Below are 16,582 nucleotides of genomic sequence, written 5' to 3'. Positions count from 1 at the left end.
TTGTCTTCATTGAGATATCAGTGCTTTTCCAGCTCTTCCTGATCTGTCGGAACGTCCACAGTGGAAACTCAATCTCTCCTGTGAAGGGATCTGGCACCAGTAGAGGCAGAGCGTACTGACACTGTGAAAGCTTCGTCACTATCAGCTGCTTTAGGAAACTATCTGAGCAGTGGAACACGGCCATCTGAACATCCATGGGGTGAACAAGACTGGACTGAACTGCTTCTTCAGAAGAACTTTTGAAAAGGTCAGTATAAAAATCATCTTCATCATCATTATCAGGAACTGACATTATCTGAGTTTGGCTAATTTGACCAGATTCTCCACATCTTGCTCTGTAGTTCATCAGCAGCAGCCTTTGTAGGAAAGTTTGAACCACATCATTCTCTGTGCATGGTTTACTTATTTTAAGAACATCTGCAATTTTCAGTTTTTGTTTAAACTTTTCTGTAAGATTAAGTTTAATTAATAATTGTTTAATTTTTTGTTGTGGTTCATATTGGTCTGAATTTTCTTCTGTTGCTCCAACCACTGAGTTTTCTTCCTGTAAAATAAAGTCCTAAGATTTAAATGTTTGTGATTTCTGAGACTTGTATCTAAAAATCATACAGTGGTGCTTTAAAGTTTGTGAACCCCTTTCATTTTCAATATTTCTGCATAAAAAAGTCCTAAAAGTAGATAAAAAGAACCCATTTAAACAAATGCAGAGGTGTACAGTAACAAATTACATTTACTCACATTACTGTAATTGAGTAGATTTTATGAGTAATTTGTCATTTTTTAAGTAGTTTTTAAAATAGGTAATTTTACTTTTACTCAAGTACATTTTGACACAAGTAATTTACTTCGCTACACTAGAAAACTCCCCGTTACTGAGTTAAAAATAAAATGCTGGGAAAAAAAACTGTCTGAACTAAAAAAAAAATAAAAAATACGGCGCTCGAATAAAAAAGCCTCGTTACTCATATTTGATTCCGGCAACATAAAAAAAAAACGAAAAGATAAATCGCTCCATCCGGAAAGCTTGTGGTTGGATATCAAGTATAAACATATACCATTCAGACCTTCTATTGGTTTGTATTTGATGCATGACCTGCACGTCACATCAAACTCCAGAAGTGCGGCAGTGAGAAAGTTGGTAGGAAGACCCCAATTATGCGTCTCCAGCTGCGGCGAGGGGCTTCGTAATGGTTGGATGCAAAAACAACTGTTTTTGGATGCGATGCAGCTCAGCAGCACGAGCTAATGGCGTTCAAACATTCACCATCTAATTTGAAAAAGCATATTGAGGTATGGTCCGTGTACATTTTGTCAGTTTGATTCTTAAACTGAATAGAGAGCTGCAAAAATAAAAAAACGGTTCGTTTTTTCGTTTTTTGGTTTGAGTACACAAAAACAGAAACGGAAATTCAGTCCGAATATTGGTTTTCTCCTTTGGGTCTACAAAACGAATTTACGGCTCATTATTTGGATTGCGAAATATGGGCGGGCTTTAATCACGCCTCCTACCACATTGGTTAGTCTGAGAGATCACGTGTTCGCAGCCGCTACGTTCCGATATAATAAAAGTCCCGAATTGTCAGACGTCAGTAATTATGACCGCAGGAATATTATCAGTGTCTAGATTTGCGTGCAAAGACTTTCTCCAGTCTGACTGAATTAATTCCGATTACAGAATCTGACTAAAGTATTTGTACACGCTACTCATCTGAGGAAAAAATTATATGTAACAGGAATGTACGCTGTAAAAGTAATAGAGCCCAAAATGATACACGTGTAGAATACTACTGATTTTTCTCTGTACCTGGATATTTTGTTTAAATTCATTATATTATTACATTCATACATTTAAATGTAATATGGTCAAACCATTGTTCATCTTTTGTACTACACACTCATGAACTAGGTACCAGTCCCACCATGCATGACAAAAAAAAAAAAAACCTTTGGATGAAATTTATGGTGGAAGTAAGTCTGCTAAAAAATCCAGCTCTTAACCTGAAAATAAATAAATTACATTGAGAGGTTAAAGTTTATAATTATAGTTATTGTTTTTTTCTCATAAACAATTGTTTATAATTTATAATATTATTATTTATTATGTTGCGGCTATATCAATCAGATGATAAAAAACATGGAATTTAGGTTAAAAAGGTGACATATGCTATTATTTGCTGTCTGTCCTTCAAGAGAAAAGTGCAGTGTCATTTCCTCCTTTGCCTCAATGATGATATCATAAAAGCCAATTTTTAATTTTATAGGGGGTAAATTGAACGGTGTGACCGCATGCGTAGGCTTAGGGTCCCTAACGCCACCAGGGGGCACGCCAAGAGCACCAAGACACCCTGATAAAAAATACATGTTTTAAAATAACGTTGAATAATACAAATGAAAGGGTACGACGGTGTTTTAGAGCCATACAAAAAAAAACAGTTAACTTCGAGAATAAAGACATATAGTAAAGAGTAATATTACGAGAATAAAGTTGTGTATAAATGCATAATGTTATGAGAATAAAGACGTAATATTACGAGAATAAAGACGTAATATTACGAGAATAAAGTTGGGAAATTTAAGGGAAATGTAGTTCTAACTGCGTGGGTTCAGGGCCGGAGTGGGCCCCTTTTTCAGCCTGGGAGTTTCATGCCCAAATCAAGCCATATATTCCATGGAGCAGGAATTTGAATAAATAAAACAGCAGCTAGATCTTACAATGCCTTTTTATTGCATATAATTACAAGTATATGTTGGTAAGTTAACAGAACACCCTTCACTTAAACATGTTTCATTCAAATTTAAATCAGATAAAGATTTAAAAGGTAAAAAAAAATAATTTTATGAATTAATATTACTGACTGGCAGCTGCAGGTCGACCTGGGTAAGCAAATGAGGTTCCCCCAGCAGATCGCAACAACAACCCTCCGTCCAGATATGATCATGACCTCTCAGTCTTCAAAACAGCTGATCATACTGGAGTTGACAGTGCCCTGGGAAGAAAACATCGAGGAAGCAAATGAGAGGAAGAGGGCTAAATACCAGGAGCTTGTGGAGGAGTGCAGGGGAGGAGGCTGGAAGACGTTCTACGAGCCCATAGAAGTAGGCTGCAGGGGATTTGCAGGGAGGTCTCTGTGCAAGGTCCTCAGCCGCCTGGGCATCGTGGGAGCAGCAAAGAAGAGGGCCATCAAGTCCGCAAGCGAAGCCGCTGAAAAGGCTACTAGGTGGCTTTGGATGAAGAGGGCAGATCCGTGGGTTGCTACTGGGACGCAAGTTGGGGCCTGATCACCCCCGGCTGGGTCGCCTGGGTGAGGGTGTATGATGTTGCAAGACCCGAAACACCCGATGACCTCAGGATACATCACTGATGATGCGTCCCAGTGCATCCATGAGGTGTATTTAAATATTCAACATCTGGCACAGCCAGTGACCCCTAGGAATAGGCTAGGTGACAACCAAGAACAGTTTGGTCGACCACTGGAGAGACAGTTGGCAGCACGGAAAGACGGCAACTGGGGCAGGTTGGGGTAGCATCCCAACCTGCACCTTTCGTGAGAGAGGACCCAATCAAGCTACGGAAAGCCCTAGAGAGAGATACCCCCAGGAGATCCCGAGAGGGGGGGAGGATGAGATCTTCAATCGGATGGACTACACGGTGATGACCCAGGCAAACGGACAAACGACGAACGTTATATGCATTTGTGGAAAGCTGTGCAAGAACCATCGTGGCCTGAAGATCCACAAAGCTAGAATGAAATGCTTAGACAAGGAAAATGAGGTACAACGCTCAGGTCTTGTACCTGGTGAGACGCAGGAGGAGCCCGGCCAGGAGGCAACCCACAGAGCCCAGTCCCTCCATGTACCTCAGACTCTTAACCCTAGCAGAGTAATTCCACAGCAGCGGATTAAGTGGCCCCCAGCCCGCAAGAGGAGCGAGTGGCAGCAGTTTGACGAGGATGTGTCCAAGATCATCCAGGCCACAGCCAAGGGAGACGTGGACAGCCGACTCACATCAATGACTACAATCATCATCAGCTATGCCTCAGAAAGATTTGGACAGGTGGATAAAAGAAAATCAAAATCCACTTCCTACACAATGAGCCGTAGAGCCACCCGGATACATCAGTTGCGCCAGGAGCTTCGCACCCTCAAGAGACGGTACAAGGCTGCAGTGGAGGAGGAGAGGAAACCCTTGCTGGAATTGAAAAACATCCTGCGCAAGAAGCTGATGACTCTTCGTAGAGCAGAGTGGCACCGGAGACGGGCGAAAGAGAGGGCAAGGAAGCGAGCAGCTTTCATCGCAAATCCCTTTGGCTTTACCAAACAACTTCTCGGGGACAAGCGCAGCGGCCAGCTTGAGTGCTCTATAGAGCAAGTAAATCACTTTCTCCAGGACACTGTGAGCGATCCTCAGAGAGACTTGGAACTGGAGCCCAATAAAGCTCTCATCAGGCCAGATCTCCCTACAATGGAGTTCAACCTGAAGGAGCCAAGCCTGAAGGAGGTGGAGGAGGTCGTCAAGGCGGCCCGTTCAGCGTCAGCCCCAGGCCCCAGTGGAACCCCTTATCTGGTCTACAAGCGCTGCCCAGGGCTTCTACGGTATCTGTGGAAGATCCTGAAAGTGATTTGGAGAAGGGGGAAAGTGGCCGACCAGTGGAGGCATGCTGAAGGAGTTTGGATCCCCAAAGAGGAGAACTCGCGAGACATCAGTCAGTTTCGAACCATCTCACTGCTGAGTGTGGAAGGGAAGGTGTTTTTTAGCATCGTCTCTCGAAGACTGACAGAGTTTCTTCTCAAGAACAGCTATATAGACCCATCAGTACAGAAGGGAGGGATCTCTGCTCCTGGCTGCCTGGAACACACTGGAGTCGTTACGCAACTCATCCGGGAGGCCCATGAGAACAAAGGCGACCTAGCTGTGTTGTGGTTGGACCTTGCCAATGCCTATGGGTCCATACCACACAAGTTGGTAGAACTCGCTCTCCACCTCCACCATGTTCCCAGTAAGATCAAGAACCTCATCCTGGATTACTACAATAAGTTTAGGATGAGAGTTACTTCTGGGTCAGAGACATCAGACTGGCACAGCATTGAGAAAGGGATAATTACAGGCTGCACCATCTCTGTTGTCCTCTTTTCCCTGGCCATGAACATGTTAGTCAAGTCAGCTGAGGTGGAATGCAGAGGGCCCCTGACTAAGTCAGGTGTACGACAGCCTCCCATCAGAGCCTTTATGGATGACCTCACTGTAACAACCACGTCAGTCCCAGGGTGCAGGTGGATCCTGCAAGGGCTTGAGAAGCTCATTACCTGGGCAAGGATGAGTTTTAAGCCCTCCAAATCACGATCGATGGTCCTGAAAAAGGGGAAGGTGATTGACAAGTTCCGTTTTTCCATCTCAGGAACGGTCATCCCTACCATCACAGAGCAACCAGTGAAGAGCTTGGGGAAACTCTTTGACTCCACCCTGAAGGACTCAGCAGCCATCCAGAAGGCCACTCTAGAACTCGGTACCTGGCTCACCAAGGTAGACAAGTCTGGCCTGCCTGGTAGGTTTAAAGCCTGGATCTACCAGCATTCAATCCTGCCCCGCAGGAGAGGAGGATCAGCAGTTTTCTTCGAAAATGGCTGGGGCTTCCTCGCAGCCTCACCAGCGCTGCACTGTATGGTACGAGCAACATCTTGCAGCTTCCTCTCAGGGGTTTGACAGAAGAGTTTATGGTGGCACGCACCAGAGAAGCTCTACAGTACAGGGACTCAAAGGACGGCAAAGTGTCAGCAGCCGGTATCGAGGTGAGGACAGGAAGAAAGTGGAAGGCTAGGGAAGCAGTGAAGCTGGCAGAGTCACGCCTAAGACAGAAGGAATTGGTTGGCACTGAGGCAACAGGTAGAGCAGGCTTGGGGTACTTCCCAAAGATCCTCATTAGCCAGACACGTGGGAAAGAAAGGCACCACCTGATCCAGGAGGAAGTCAGAGCAGGTGTGGAGGAAGAGCGGCTGAGCAGGGTAGTAGGATTACGGCAACAGGGAGCATGGACAAGGTGGGAGAGCGCTCTGAAGCGAAGGATCACCTGGACAAGCATCTTGCAGCCGGACTTCCAGCGGGTCCGTTTCCTGGTCCAAGCTGTCTACGACGTCCTGCCAAGCCCGGCGAACCTCCATGTGTGGGGGAAAAGTGAGACACCTTCCTGCCCGCTGTGCTCTGGTAGAGGCTCTTTGGAACACCTCCTCAGCGGCTGCCCGAAGGCTCTAGCAGATGGTCGCTATCGCTGGCGCCATGACCAGGTGCTTAAGGCAGTCGCTGAGAGTGTAGCTTCAGCCATCAGCTCCAGCAAGAACCATCATGCTCCGAAGAAGGCTATCTACTTTGTGAAAGCTGGAGAAAAACCCAGAACAAACAAACATGCGACAGCAGGCCTACTCCATACAGCAACTGACTGGCAGCTGCAGGTCGACCTGGGTAAGCAAATGAGGTTCCCCCAGCAGATCGCAACAACAACCCTCCGTCCAGATATGATCATGACCTCTCAGTCTTCAAAACAGCTGATCATACTGGAGTTGACAGTGCCCTGGGAAGAAAACATCGAGGAAGCAAATGGGAGGAAGAGGGCTAAATACCAGGAGCTTGTGGAGGAGTGCAGGGGAGGAGGCTGGAAGACGTTCTACGAGCCCATAGAAGTAGGCTGCAGGGGATTTGCAGGGAGGTCTCTGTGCAAGGTCCTCAGCCGCCTGGGCATCGTGGGAGCAGCAAAGAAGAGGGCCATCAAGTCCGCAAGCGAAGCCGCTGAAAAGGCTACTAGGTGGCTTTGGATGAAGAGGGCAGATCCGTGGGTTGCTACTGGGACGCAAGTTGGGGCCTGATCACCCCCGGCTGGGTCGCCTGGGTGAGGGTGTATGATATTGCAAGACCCGAAACACCCGATGACCTCAGGATACATCACTGATGATGCGTCCCAGTGCATCCATGAGGTGTATTTAAATATATAAGAAGTAGTGCTGGCGATATGGGAAAATCACGATATATCACGATAACGATATATATGATGATATACCACATTTATATAAATCAATTATAAATAAATTAAAAAATACAAAAATGAAGGTATTTAATCTGTATTTTCAGTTCGTTTTAGTTTTTTTTATTTACCGTTTTAATTAGTTTCAGTTAAGGAGAAGTTTCGCTAACAATAAGACTTGGTTATTTAGCTATATTGTGATGCCATAGCTTTATATAAAATTAAAATAGTATTAAAAAACAGATGAATACATCACACACTATTTCCTGGAGCCTGGACTCGACCCGAGGCAAGTGATGCGCTCATCCGCGCGTTTAAAGCTCTGCAGGTGGATTAATGAGTGTGCGGCTTGCAGGGATCTGGCGCTAATTCTACTGCTTTGGGGCTACATGACGTTCAGTCTATCAGCCTGCAAGTCAGACTACAGTGTCAGCATATAAATCAGGTGCGTTTTCCTACAGGACAAACCATTCAAAAATGCGGATGAGCTCTCAGCACCCGATAATTTAAAAAATCACACAGTGACTGTCTGGCTTAAAATAGTTAGATACAGCTATTAAATGAATAAATCAACATTCATTTAAAAGACCAGGAAGACGTTATGTATCCTAACAAGCTAGAAGCTCATAAGCTAATAACAACATTTAATAAAAACAGACAAATATATATAAAATAGGAAAATAACCAACTAAACTAAGCTCAAATGCTAAAAGAATTATAATCTAACGAATTCTAAAAGATCAAAACGAAATAGTGAATCCTCAAAGCAGTAACTTAAAGACAGAATATAAAGCTTTACCAGATTCAAAATTATGAATCTTAATTCTAATAAACAAGGCATATTTCGGCCTAAATGTTTATTTCCTGAAGGAACATACATCTAAATAGGCTAGATACTGAAAAGCAGAGATTCTAGGCTTTAAAATGGCATATTGGGTGTCCATAATTATTCATAAAAACAACAAGATATTAACTATGACATATTTCTGGCCCGCGTATTAAGAGGTTAATGATGTGTATTGGGCTTTACAAAAGAAACTATGCTAATTTAACATTGAAAACGGTGCGCAATAGCTGACAATTCAAGATTATTTCCATATCTCTGTTTACTGGCTGCAGCTGGAGTCTGTCCTCTGGAAAACAAGTTTGTTAATTTTAAACATTTGGCAGCTTCTTCTTCCATCTTCTTTCTTTTTTTAATCTGGCCTTGTCGGCTCCACCTTGCCTCTTTTTACCCTCCATTACAGCCGACTGACGCTTCGTGCTATTCTGTTGCTATATTTAATTTTATTGCTTCAGAAAAGACCACGCTTGGGCGCAACCAAGACAAACATTTAGGAGAGGAGAATTCCCTCAGATGGTTAAACCCATCTTATCTACTGCGAAGTAGGGGCTGAATGCGTAGTTGAATGGAAATGAATGCAAGAATAAGATTAGATAAGTGACGGGTAAATTATTTTTTTTTCCATCCAACCGGCCCAAACTCGAGCCTGCCCATCGGGAATCCTCCTGAATCTCCCGATTAGTCACTCCGGGCCTGCTTGGGTTGCAGTTTAAGAGCGGAGCACTGAAAGTCATATTTTCCGATAATTATCTGTTACAGGGCTAATCGCCATTTATCTATTATTTGTTATTAACATTTATAACCTGCAGATTATTAATGTAGTGTTACAGTTGGATAATACAGTGTCCAAATTTTCCCATGGTGGCATAGCCGAGCCTTCAGCACCCCTGCCGTTTACTAATGCAGGATGACTGTGTGTTATAAACTATATCAAGATCAAATATACTGTGAAGTGTACGTGATATGCACGTCAATTATCTCAACAATTTTGTTTATTAATTTCTTATTTTCAACAAAAATATAATATAAAGAATTATATTTTTATGACTTAGGTCCAACTGTCCTGTAAAAAATAGGAAATAAAGATAATATAAAAAATTATACAATGCAGTATGTGACACTTATGAATTGGTCATATAGAGCTGCTTTAAATCTGTAACACTGTAAAATTAAAATAGCTGGCTTAAAATAATAATATTATAATGTTTTAAGATGTTTATTTGAATGGGCAGTTTATAATAAAATTTGGATCGATTTGATAATTTATTTCAATAACTAAAATTGTGCTTTAGAAGTGTAATTGTAATTAAAAATGTAATTGTAAGATTTAGATATAGAAATTAATATCAAGAAATGACACTAAAGACAGTTATCCGGTTCATACAACTAATTTGTATGTCTAATATAAATTACACTTAAATGCAAATTAAATGTAAATTAAACCATTTAAATATATTATTTTCTGATACTTCATTACAAATCAAAACTATAATGCAGATTAATGAGCTCAGAAAAAAACTGTACATAAACAGTGTAATCACAGATACTGTTTCTTGTGCATATTTTAGTGATACGGTCGGACCAAGGTCTTTAAGCTTTCCATTTGGTCACCTTTCACAGGTATATAATGACGGAAACACAAAATTGCATTTCATGTATAACATAAAGCTGTTTCTATATCTGATAAAATAGACTGAAGATCTGCATATTGTCACATCACAGTGTCCTGCTTAAGAAACATGTCACAGGCCTCATATAAAAGACATAAATTTTCTGAATTATGTGTTCATTTAATTATGTAACCAGGTTTAAAACGGGGCGCATTTCCTTGGAGGCTGACTTAGTGTCTAAAAGTATTTCATGGTTGGGTGTAAAGTTATAGCAAGTTCTTTGTAAGGTATACTATCTGCTGGGAAATATTAGGGATATTTTTAATATGAATTATGTTTATTTAATTAATACATGTTAGCCTATATTATTAAATAATTATTGAGAAATTAATAAACACATTTCCACATTGTAGAGATCATAACTTTGAAATGCATATCATGTTTCATCCTGCATCAGTAAAATGTTTATTTCCTTTATTCATGACTGGAATTTACTGTATTTCTGTCTCTTTGGTCACAAAAACCCAGCTAAAAGGCTTCTCCCGGCAGGGGTGCTGAAGGCTCGGCTATGCCATCATGGAAAAATCTGGACAATGTTTTATCAAATTGTAACACTACATTAAAAATCTGCAGGTTATAAATGTTAATAACACATTATAGATAAATGTCGATTAGCCCTGTAACAGATAATTAGTGGAAAATGCGCCTTTCAGTGCTCCGCTCTTAGACTGCAACCCACGCAGTTAGAACTACATTTCCCTTAAAATACTACGACTTTATTCTCGTAATATTACGTTTTTATTCTCATAACATTATGTCTTTATACTTGTATCATTACGACTTTATTATATTACTCTACTTTATTCTCGAAGTGAACTGTTTTATTTTTTATTTTTGTATTGCCCTAAAACGCCTTCGTACCATTTCATTAGTATTACTTAACGTTAGTTTAAAACATGTATTTTTTATCATGGTGTCTTGGTGTTTTTGGTGTGCCCCTGGTGGCGTTAGGGCCCCTAAGCATCCGCATAATTTGAGTATGCATTGGGCCGGCTGTGCGGTCACACCATTCAATTTACCCCCTATAAAATTAAAAATTGGCTTTTATGATATCATCATTGAGGCAAAGGAGGAAATGACACTGCACTTTTCTCTTGAAGGACAGACAGCAAATAATAGCATATGTCACCTTTTTAACCTAAATTCCATGTTTTTTTTATCGTCCGATTGATATAGCTGCAACATAATAAATAATAATATTATAAATTATAAACAATTGTTTATGGAAAAAAAACAATAACTATAGATAAAAAAAACTATAACGTCTCAATTATGCCTGGACAATAATTCGATATCGGTATTTATCGCGATAAGAAATGTTTCAATAACGGTGATATCAGTTTTGTGGTATATTGATATGTATTAGAATCACGGACAGGCGTTTTTTACTGGCGTCAGCTCGCCCCAGAGCTCAACACATTCAGCCCCCGTAGCTGGGCTACGTCAGTGCGTGATGACGTAACCACACAGGCACGTAGCCAAATAGGCTAGGCTAGGCAAGGCTAGGTTAAAATGGCTAGGCTCGGGTCCGCTTCGCTACTCAGCACATATGTCTCGCGCTGGAGCCAAACGGAGCCGGGACGAGCGGATCCAAGGCTAAGGTAGACTCGATTCGGTCGGCCCCGGATCCTCGAGGCCGGCCGCGGGTCCGCTCGCTCGGCCGCGGGTCCTCGAGGCCGGCCGCGGGTCCGCTCCCTTGCCGCTTTGCTGCAAATTGTGCCGGAGAGTGCAGCCGACCAGCAGCGGTAATGTTAATACATCTAATCTGTTCCACCACTTCAAGCAACTCCACTACATACAATATTTTTCTTATACTGACTGAAGCACTTTTATAGCTTATGTTGTAACTAAGTTATTCATAGTTGATAAAGCCTGTAGGTTTGTTTATTTGACGGGAAAATCTTGTGGCTTTTACGTATATAAAGGCTTATTGTATTCTATATCCTAGTTGAAACACTCTTGTTTTAATCTGTTAAATTTGTTCACAAAGAATAAGAAGCTCTGCCTCTGTTGTAATTTAAAGTTATTTTTATTGGTAATAGTTATATAGGCTTATGTTTGACAGGGATGTCATGTTATTATTTTGCTATATGCAAATAATATTGAGCATTTATTTTGACTACTTTTATTTCTAAAGTATTAAAGTTTTTGTGAAAGGAGGTTTCAAAGTCTTAAATTAAATTTTCAGACAGTAGTAGGTAAAGATTTCCATTAGATAGATAGATAGATAGATAGATAGATAGATGTGCATATAATGAGGGTATCTGATGCCAGCAATACAAAAAGTGCAAATACACAGTTATATAATAATTTAAATTCGCAGTGCTGCAGGGATTGCAGGGATTCTTAGCAGTTTTCTGAGGCCTTCAAAGTATTTATATCAATATCGAAATTATATCGTATCGACCGAAATTTAAGGAATATATCGTGATATAAATTTTGGCCATATCGTCCAGCACTAGTCTCAATGTAAAATATTTATTGTCAGGTAAAGAGTCATAATTACTGACGTCTGACAATTCGGGACTTTTATTATATCGTAACGTAGCAGCTGCGAACACGTGATCTCTCAGACTAACCAATGTGGTAGGAGGCGCGATTAAAGCCCGCCCATATTTCGCAATCAAAATAATGAGCCGTAAGTTCGTTTTGTAGACCCAAAGGAGAAAACCAATATTCGGACTGAATTCCCGTTTCTGTTTTTGTGTACTCAAACCAAAAAACGAAAAAACGATTTTTTCATTTCTTCAGCTCTCTATTCAGTTCAAGAATCAAACTGACAAAATGTACACGGACCGAATACTTTCCATACCCACTGTACATGGTGGCAAAATGACACTACAATATATGTCCGAATGTCTGTGGACGCTCCTTTGGGAGCAGTGGAACAGTGTTCTCTGGAATTATGGAGCTCAATCCAGTATTTTTCAGATGAGGTAACAAAATGAAGGGAGTTGTGATGGTGTTGTCACTTACTATAAATGGTCACAGCAATGCTTCATCATCTAGTAAAAATCCCTTTTTGGACAGTAGAAACAGTTGCTCCAACAAAAACAGGATAAACTCTATTTTAATACCCTTGATTTCAGGAAAACCCAACAAAAGCAGCATAAACACCCTTTAATTCAGAAAGAAAACAATAAATGAATAGATATTGCATTACTTTTTACATATATTATATGTCAATAGGTGCACTGTTTGATCTGTTTTGATCCAAAAAGATAATTTGACATTAATATCTTGTAACATTTTGACACAAATTGTTAGCATTCTTGGAATAGTTTAGTGTAATGACTGTTTGATAGTAAAACAAAAATCAGCTCTTCTTTATTCTGCTCTGTGTCCACACTCCCTGCTTAGAGATTAGTTTAGACCCAGTTCAGAGTGGATGTAAATTGTAACATTTATTATTTTTCTTTCATCATATTTTCAGAAAACGATTATATATAATTATACATTATATATATAATCACTGAACAGTAGAGCAATGCCACCTACTGGTCATTATAAAAGGCTCATACATATGTAACAGTGCATATACTGAGAGTTGTAGATTTATAATAGATGGACTTAAATGGCAACATTTAGTCGATCTGATATGCAGGTGTAGTAATCTAAGTTTCAACAGAACAGCACTGAACTATCACTGAAACAAACAAAAATAAATACAAATATAGCCGCAAGCGGCAATCATCGGGTTCAAGCACCAACTTGCACAATGGTGCCTACTGGAGCATTGAATGGTGATGTGTAAGAAGGTCTAATATGATTGGAGATGCCCTGTCACATTTAGACATTATCAAGTTTTTCACCTGTTATTAATGTTGAGCAGAGGCCTTTCAACCTGATCAGTGCTTAAATTCACATGTAAATCTAGTGAACTTTGTAGGATATTCATTAAGTGAGTTAGAACTAGTCAAAAGGTGTCTACATGTTATTGGTATTGATCAGGTGGCTTCAACCAGAATGTTCACAAAGTGGTATTCAGATTGACCTTTGAACCTTTGCAGAACAAGCTGAAATGTTTGACCAAACAAGTTTAAATTAACACAAAGGAGTGAATGTTCTGATATGACATGTAATTACGAAGTTATTATAAATCTAGTTCTGAATTAAATGGCGCTTCATCAAGCACCAACTAGCACAATGGTGCCTACTAGAGCATAGGATGGTGATGTGTAAGAAGGTCTAACACAATTGGAGACATTCTGTCACATTTAGAAATGATCAAAAGTCTTTCACCTGTTATTAATGTTGAGAAGAGGCACAAAGGAGTGAATGTTCTGATATGACATGTAATGTCAAGTTATTCTTAATCTAGTTCTGTATTAAATGGCGCTTCATCAGAGTGATATTGTACAGAGGTCTTTAACATTGTGAGATTACAGCAAATACTGCAGAGTTACAGCAATTTAGGTTAGAAATTCCAAGGACGCACAGATTGCTTGATGCCTGGAGAGTATTGTATGTGAAATTTTCACAAATGTTTTTAATGAACATTTACCTAGAGACTCTACAGTGTGCAGCAAGACTGAAATGGAGGTGATAGGCCAAATATCCAGAGAGTAGTATAGCTATTTTCAAACAATTAGCAATTATGAATGAACAAAGCACTTTTTAAACATAGTTGTATTGAGAAATTTGTCAGAGCCACTGTACTAAATATGGCAAAAACAATTAGATGTCAAAATAGTACAGCATGATTGACATATACTCGTTTTTTTGGAACAGCGCCCCCCAGTGGGCGGATTGTTTCAGCACTTTGCAGGTCACTACAGTGTCTCCACCTGAACATAACTGCCAAATATCATCCAGATTGGGCAACATTCAGCCTGCCAAAATGTCTGCTGAATGCTGATTGGCTGATGGTGTTCAGCCATGTTGATTGATTAAGTTGCCCTTTGAACATCCTTTAGAGGCTGTATGATAGATTCTGCATGCAAAGTTTCAACTTGCTAGGTTGCACAGTTGCTGAGAAACAGTGCTCCAAATTTACCTCTTGAAGTGAATGGGGCATATATCCGGAAGGACTAATTTGCATATGGCGGCCATATTGTTTACATATTTCAACTTTTTCTTAATGAATATTGAAGCGCATGCTCTCACGAGTGTTTTGATACCAAACATGCCAGGATTGGTCAAAATTCCTAGGACTAGTTTGCAAAAGTAGGTTTTGCATATTATGCAAATTAGCAAAAAATCTATATAGACGGAAGTGCATGGTCCAAATTGGAAAGTTGTTGGTATTGACCCAAGGAATCCATCAAAAAAAGAATTTTGAATGTAGGTCTTATGGTTTTTGAGTTATTGAGAAAATTGTGAAAAATGAATTTCCTTGTTTATAGCGCCACCACTTGACCAATCGGTGCCATTTTTGTTGTCCACCGAGATGCACTGATCCTACATCTACCTACCAAGTTTCATTTCTCTATGACTTACGGTTTAGGCTGCACAACTGTTTTTACAGGAGAAAAAGAATAATAATAATAAATATAGCCGCAAGCGGCGATTTACGGGGTTCGAGCGTTACAGGCAAAGACGCCCCTGGAGGCCAGTTAGGCTTAAAACATGTTGCTGGTTGACCGGCATCACCAAACTGGATGACCAGCATGGCAAAGGTGGTTGGCCAGTATGACCAAGCTGGAAGACCCCCATTACTATGAGGACAAAGCTGAATGACCAGCAGGACCATAATGACCAATGTGAATGGCCAGCATGACCAAGCTGGATGGCCAGCATAACCAAGCTGGGTGACCAGCGTGACCATAAAGACCATAATGGCAATGCTAGATGAGTGGTGTGAGTAAACTAGTTGAAAAGCATTGATAAATTGAGCTGTAGTGTTCATCAGGTTTTATGTGGTGTCTTACTGCACTCTATTGCGCATTTGGTGAAACAAATTCAGTTCTTAAATTGAAAAAACACAAGGCATAAAAAGGGCATATAAATAACCCGTATATAGTATATAAGTTTTGACCTGATTAACATTCCGCCTGTTAAAAGCTTGCTGGAATGTGATTGGCTAATAGTGACCACAAAAGTGTCCATATCAAATTTTCATTTGGTGTACCATTAGTGCATGGGCCATAGATGATAATTGGCTAGGATGACCTTGATAGCTTGTATGGTTCTAGAGAAACAGCTATCGAGCATTGGCTCCGCCCCCTGGCGGTGTATGTCTACTTAAACTGACAGGGTATCTGAGAATCATGTAATGATCAAAGGACTGAAGTGGTATTAGTGTCAGGTTAAGCATTCAAAAGTTCTAAGTGTTAAAGACATTTTACTGCACCATGGTAAAACTAATTTGCATATGGTGGCCATATTGTTTATAAATGTAAAGATTTTTTTTATAATTGTTGAGGAGTAAGCTCTGCTGAACTGTTTGACACCAAACATGTCATGATTGGTCAAGGAGGCAAAGACAAGATCTCAAAAGTAGGTTTTGCATATTATGCAAATTAAAAAAAAAATTATTGGGTGGAGCATAAACAAGAATGACCCAGGTGGCTGAGCAGCATGACCAAGAAGGATAAAGATGTTCAATTAAGCCAGACAAGCAAGATTAAATAAGTTCAGCAGAGCTTTAATTTAGAATAATTCACCTGTAGCTGTTTCACCAAATGACCACCAGAGCACAGCAAGAGACCACATATAACCTGCTGGAAATCTATCATTCTATCAGAAAGACAGAACATTCCCTATCAGTGTGTTTCTATTTATTAAAAAGAGAAGAAAAGTCCGATTGGGCTCCAAATTGGTACTCATGATCAAGTGGTCTGTATATTTATGTGTGTAAATTTGTGTGTTGATAGGGTCAAAGGTTCCTGACTTCTGTCCATTCAGGCTTGAAAAAAGCGATAATACAGGCTTATGGCCTACAAAATGGCTGTTGCTCTTTGGCCATATTAGAGGCAAAAAATATCTGATTTGGCTCAAAATTTGCAATCAAGATCACAATATCAGTCTATATATGTATGTCAATTTCTGTGTCAATAGGGTCAAAGGTTCCTGACTTCTGTCCATTTAGATTTGAAAAAAGCGATAATACAGGCTTG

The 16,582-nt window shown here is 40.2% G+C and overlaps 1 protein-coding gene across 1 annotated transcript in view; it reads right to left on the bottom strand.

Moving 5' to 3' along the window:
• Window positions 1–16,582, bottom strand: part of LOC125794052 (interferon-induced very large GTPase 1-like) — a 37,587-nt gene that overhangs the window by 4,239 nt on the left and 16,766 nt on the right. The gene's annotated exons all lie outside the window — the stretch shown is intronic.

Source organism: Astyanax mexicanus, unplaced genomic scaffold (genome assembly GCF_023375975.1).
Source record: "Astyanax mexicanus isolate ESR-SI-001 unplaced genomic scaffold, AstMex3_surface scaffold_38, whole genome shotgun sequence".
Lineage (NCBI taxonomy): Eukaryota > Metazoa > Chordata > Actinopteri > Characiformes > Acestrorhamphidae > Astyanax > Astyanax mexicanus.
The sequence above is the reverse complement of the archived record's forward strand: the minus strand, read 5'-3'. Positions and strand labels throughout refer to the sequence as shown.